We start from the raw sequence: 6,509 nt of genomic DNA on the forward strand, positions 1-6,509 counted from the left end.
AGAAGACTATATACAGAGGATCAGGTTTCAGGTATAGATAGATCGACAGATGAATCCTTACTGTGAAAATATTTAAAGACATTGAACATTGTGCAATATAAGGTCAGTCAGCAGCCTCAGTTCATGCACCAAGAAAACTTTTATGCATTTTTTAAAAATAAATTTTCTCCATTTACAAGGCAGGGAGATAACCGAAACTTCTTCCTTAATAGTTCCTGTTTAGTTTGTATGCTGTGGTGTCAGGATTACTACACGTGGAAATGAATATCAAATTAAAATCATTTCCATATCTTGACAAGTTGTTGCGATCAAAAAGTAAACTAAAGCTGCAAGCAGCGTTGGACGGGTCCTCGCATCCTTGCTGGTCGGCGAATCCACGCACATCCACCAGGTGGCGCTGCGACCGAGAGTGCATGTCGGCCTATGGATGCGATGAGGGCTGGACTCTGATCACACGTGCAAAATTTCAGGCAGATTGGAGCATATTCAGGCTACTTCTAGAGCTTTTCCTGTCCATCCACCAGGTGGCGCTGCGACCGAGAGTGTATATTGGCCTATGGATGTGATCAGGGTCAGACTCTGATCACACGTAAAATTTCAGGCAGATCGGACCATGTCCAGGCTAGTTATAGAGCATTTCCTTCCAACCACCAGGTGGCGCTGCGACCGAGAGTTTATGTCGGCCTATGGATGTGATCAGGACTGGACTCTGATCACACCTGTAAAGTTTGAGGCAGATTGGAGCATGTTTAGGGCAGTTACACAGCAGTTGATGTTTCATGGCGAAGCATCAAAATTCACGAGGCCGCCATGGCCACGCCCTCAGACTTAAGGTGAGCATTTTCATAACTTTTGATCACCCATGCCTGGACTACATCCTGGCCGAATTTCAGCTCTCTCGGTGTTACCCTATGTGAGTTTATAGCTTTTGAAAATGTACAAAAATGACCCAAAATCGTCAAAACGTATGACATATAATTCAAAATGGCCGACTTCCTGTTGGGTTTTGGGCATGGCTGTCAATTACATTTTGGTGTGTCTTGACGAGTTACATATGCCTACCAAGTTTCATAATTCTAGGTGACACGTACTGGCCGTAGTAAATGTTTGAAATTTTCCAGGTGGCGCTATGGAGCCATTTTGCCAAACACATGTGCAGTTTCCCTAAAATCTGAAATGGGTTGCCGGTCCAGATATGTGTGGCAATTTTGGCGAGCATTTGAGCATTTTTAACCTGTCAAAAAGTACTTTGTTTATTCCGGCAACGATACGTTGCCACGGCAACAGCGTTTTATGAATCGTCAAAATCTTCACACTGTGCCATCGTCAATGTGTGGTCACTCACCTGACCAATTTTCAGAATCATATGACAAAGTATCAGGCAATGGCACGTGCATATGTAATGACAATTTCTTCCTGTTGCCAATAGGTGGCGCTATGAGTATTTCTAAATTTATGAATGTGGATGTGTTCAGAACCGGACTGGTGTCCATCACATCAAGTTTGGTCCGGATTGGATCATTTCCAGCTGAGATATTAATAATTCAATTTTTATGGCGAGAAATCGAAATTCGCCGCAATGCCACAGACACGCCCCTTGACGACGAGTCACCATTTTCTTTGGGAATCATCATCAATGTGTTCAGGCTTATGTCACCACATTTGAGGTGAATCTGATCAACGTGCTAAGAATAGTACATCAAAGTGTGAAAAATGTCAATTTCCTGCTACCACAAGGTGGCGCTATGACTGTGAATATACATGACCGCATGGATGTCGTCAGGGCTGGACATTGATCACACATGTCAAATTTCAGGCAGATTGGAGCATGTACAGCTGAGTTAGACACCACTTCCTGTTTCATGGCGAAGGATCCATTTTTTTGGGAGTCGCCATGGCCACGCCCTTTGAAATGAAATGAACATTTTGATAATTTTTCATCAGGTCGCGTGTTTGCATATATTGGCCAAATTTGACGTCTGTCGGACTTATCCCCGATGAGTTATTAATTTTGAAAAATTTACAGCTAATTCAAGATGGCCGACTTCCTGTTGGTGTTAGGGCGTGGTCATGATTGACTTTTTTGGGTTTCCTGATGTGCTGAATACGCATACAAAATTTTGTAGCTGTACATGAAACATCGTGCAAGTTGGCCTAATGACCAAATTTTCAATTTTCCAGGGGGCGCTATGGAGCCACTTTGCCACACACATGCGCAACTCCCATAAAATATCAAATTTTTCGCGAGGCCTGATGAGCATGCCAAGTTTGACGCGTTTTGGGGTATGATAAGGCCACCCAAAAGGCAATTCAAAAGTCCGGAAAAGAATAATAATAATAATAATAATAATAATAATAATAATAATAATAATAATAATAATAATAATAATAATAATAATAATAATAAATAATTCCTTGCATTCCAATAGGGTCTTCGCACCAGTCGGTGCTCGGACCCTAATTAAGTGTAATCTAAATCCACAGAGGGCTACAGGAAGTAGCCAAAATCAATCAAAATGAGGATGAAATGCTGCCTCCTTGTGGTCTCTAATCATCCTGATCTGTTCATACAATACTAAAGAAATCAGTCAATGAATAAATAAGTTAGAAGCAAACATGGTGACATTGTGGTAGCAATAAATGGACTGTAACTAGAATCGTCGTCCTGTTATTGAATGACATTAAACATGATGTTTAAATTCCTGCCAGGATCAATAATTAAGCGTCTCCTGTTGATTAAATGTTCCTCCACACTTTGAGGAAATATTTAACTTAACATTACCCGCTCCCTCTGTGTGTCTCTGCTTTTGTCAAAGTGTCTCATGGCAACAGTAGCCACAGTGCTGTTGCCATGGAGACCTTTGCTCGTCCGTTCGGCACAAAGACAAACCGACCTGAGGACACATGTGGGTCTGTAAATCACAGCCTGCAGGCCAGAGGTTGTTGTCCGGGTCTGAGCAATGCCTGAACGTCTCAGTTTTAAACGGCATAAATTATGTAAATTCATCTCCTGGCTATTATTTATATACACATATATTTATATAAGACATATACACACTTGGACAAATTCCATTAAAGAAAGAAAAACCCACAATGGCCACTGAAATAACTTGAAACTGACAAAAAGAACAATAAAAATTTACTGAAAATTAACTCATGAAAATCAGACATTGCTTTTGAATTGTGGTTCAACAGAGTCATTAAAAAAAACAAACTAATGAAGCTGGTCGGGACAAAAACTTAATAACTTAATAGACTTAGACTTTAATAATCCACAGAGTGAAGCTCTGTTGTTACAGCAGCTGGATATTCAACAAGGGGGTAAACAACAAGACAACACAGAATATTAGGGTCACATATAAAGTGAGGGTAACACAAAATAAAATAAAACAAAATAAAATAACAAAACAGAAAATATAATATAAAAAGAAAAAAATCTTTGTTCTGAAGGTTTTTAACCTTATTCATAAGACATTTTATTCCTAAAAACAAGGCAAAATTTTTTTGTTTTCCGTCTTTTTCTTCTGGCTGTGTACAGTGTTTTCTGATGTATTAAGTGACTAAAAAAAGAGATATTCAAAATAAACCTTTCACTCTAATACAGGTATGTCAGCAAAATTAACCCTTGTGCCGTCCTGAGGGTCAAATTGACCCGTTTTAAAGATTGAAAATGTGGAAAAAAATTATATTTTCACAGTGAAAACTTCCACATTTCCAACTTTTTGGGAAATGTTTTTGGTGGAAAAAAAGAAATGTTAAAAAAATGTTTAAGAACATTCAGAAAAAGAATCAACCAAAATCCAGCGAATTTCGCTGGATTTTGGTTGATTTTTTTGTGAATGGTCTTTAAGAAACATTACAAGTTTTACTGATATATATGTAATCACTTGAGATATTTTCAGGATTTTTTTGGAAGATTTTTACTCACATTGATTTTCTTGCCAAATTTTTTATTTTATTATTATTATTATTATTTTTTTTTTAAATAAAACTCATAAGGGGAACTTTTAAGGAATTATTGGAATTTTCTTCCTGGAGGTTTTGACATTTTTCAGAAATTTGGGGAATTTTTTTTGATGAATTTTGGGATTTTTTTTAGACGAGGAAACAATATTTTTTGGTGCCTGTAAATGAAGACAACAGGAGGGTTAAGACAGAATTTTGAGGTGGGGTTTATGCAATGGTCAGATTTCTGGTGTGCAAAATAAAATGAATTAGGGAATTTTTACATTTTCATTTTTACATATTGTTAGTAAGAAACTGTGGAAGTTTTATTTGGATATATGTTGTAAAATCTACCAGTGAACTGCAGCATGTGCTGTCTATGGTACTGTGGCTCAATTTCAAGGCACTTGCGCTCTATTTAAATATTCCTATTTCCTTTTTTTTTTTGGATTACTTCCAGAGGAAATGATGGTACTTTGTGCTCTGCTGCATCTATATGTTTGACCTGCACTCCAGATAGTGCCTAGCTGTTTCTGTAGCATACTGTGGGGTTGTTCATAATGTGTGAAAGTGGTTGTTAGGTGTCCATTTGCAGCTCAACAGCTGGTTGGGTCACTTTGACACAGCTGCTGGTTCATCCATTTGACAAATGTGAAAGCATCTAGATCCTTCTGTTGCAGTCAGAGGCTCATCGTACACCCAAAGGAGTGGATTTTATGCTATGTATAATTTATATGTATGCTCCCAACACTGTATATTCCAGGTGTGTGTCACTGAAAAGGTAAAAGATCCATCTCCTCTCTCCTCAAGACAGATGTTAGGAATTAAGACTTCCTTCAAGGTGACACGCTAAGATTGATTCTGGGTTGCAGGCAGGAGGATGGAGGAGATGAAGAGGCTCAAAAGAGAGAAATGAGACGAACCTTCTGTTCAGTGAGGAGCCCAGAGGATTAGAATGAGTCCTCCAGCAGCAGCTCTGTCAGACACTTTCTGATCTACAGACAAAGAAAGAAACTTTTGTGGGTCTCCAGACACACCGGGGGAACGTATACGACCAGTCAAACGTTTGGACACACCTTCTCATGTTCTCAAATGACAACAAACAACAAAAACAAGACAAAATAATACAGAGACACAAAAGAACAATGAACAATCTAGAATTTTACTTTATGATCTGAACAACTTGTCATTGTCTAGAAATTATTTTAATAGTTTTACTAATTTACAATCTGCAGTTACTGTCTTCTCTGGAATGTTTACTCTTTGAGGGCCAGATTGGACCCTCTGGAGGACCGCTTTTGGCCCACGGGCCACATGTTGGACATCCCTGATCTACAAATCATGTTAAAAAACAACAAAAACTTAACTTTTTAGTCCTGATCTGTATCTTCTATATCTTTAAATCTAACTTCCAAGAACATATTCCTTTGAAATGGTCCACCAGACTCAGACTCAAAGACAATTAAAACATTTGCTTTAGAATTGAATTTCTGTTTCTGACTGTATTTGTTGAACTTATTACCATTTATTCTTATTGATCTTGAGATCTGTGTTGTTGAAACTTGCTGCCAGCGGTGCTCTTCTTGAGCATGGAAATCTTAAAAAGGAAATATTAAAATCACAGTGGGTCAAATGTTTGTGGCTGCAGGCATTTTGGATGTTTGCAGTGCAAGAACTAAGACCTGAATAGATTATTTTTGCTTCACATGGGACTTTACATTTTTAATTAACTCGACAGATGCAGAAAAAATGTCTTTGCTCACTGTCTTGTCAGGTCAACATGAAACCGTACTCTAGTGGAAGCAGAGGACAGCAGCTGAGATTTTCCTCCATTATTTTTTCAAAGCGCATCTTGAAAGAACATTTAACCCTCGTGTCGTCCTGCAGGTCAAAATTGACCCGTTTTAAAGTTTGAAAATGTGGAGAAAAAAATATATATTTTTACAGTGAAACTTCTGATGTCCACATTTTCAACATTTTTGGGAATTTTTTTGGTGGAAAAAAAAGAAATGTTAAAAATGTTTCTTAAGAACATTCACATAAAAATCGACCAAAATCCAGAGAATTTCGCTGGATTTTCATTGGGTTTTTTTGTGAATGTTCTTAAAGAAGATATTAGAAGTTTTACTGATATATATGGAATCACTTTAGATATTTTTAGGATTTTTTGGAAGATTTTTACTCATTTTTTTTTGAAAATTACAAGAATTTTCTTGCCAAATTTGGGGGATTTTTAAAAGTTTAAAAGTTTAAAACTTTTAAGGGAAACTTTTAAGGAATCATTAAAATTTTCTTCCTGAAGGTTTTGAAAATTTTCAGAAATTTGGGGAATTTTTGTATTTTTTTCAGACAAGGAAACAGTATTTTTTGGTGCCCCTAAATGAAGACCATACATTCTGAATGTGAATGCAACATTAAAAAAAGAAAAAAAAAATACACCAGCTTAACCTTTCCAGGTATGATTTGAACCAGTTTATAGACTATGACTCACCTTTCTCCTAGCCTCAGTAGCTAAGCTTCATCTTCCTCTAAATAACCTCTTTATGCTCCCCTGGACTTGTAGA

The sequence above is a fragment of the Amphiprion ocellaris genome, chromosome 1, assembly GCF_022539595.1.
Source record: "Amphiprion ocellaris isolate individual 3 ecotype Okinawa chromosome 1, ASM2253959v1, whole genome shotgun sequence".
Classification (NCBI taxonomy): Eukaryota; Metazoa; Chordata; class Actinopteri; family Pomacentridae; genus Amphiprion; species Amphiprion ocellaris.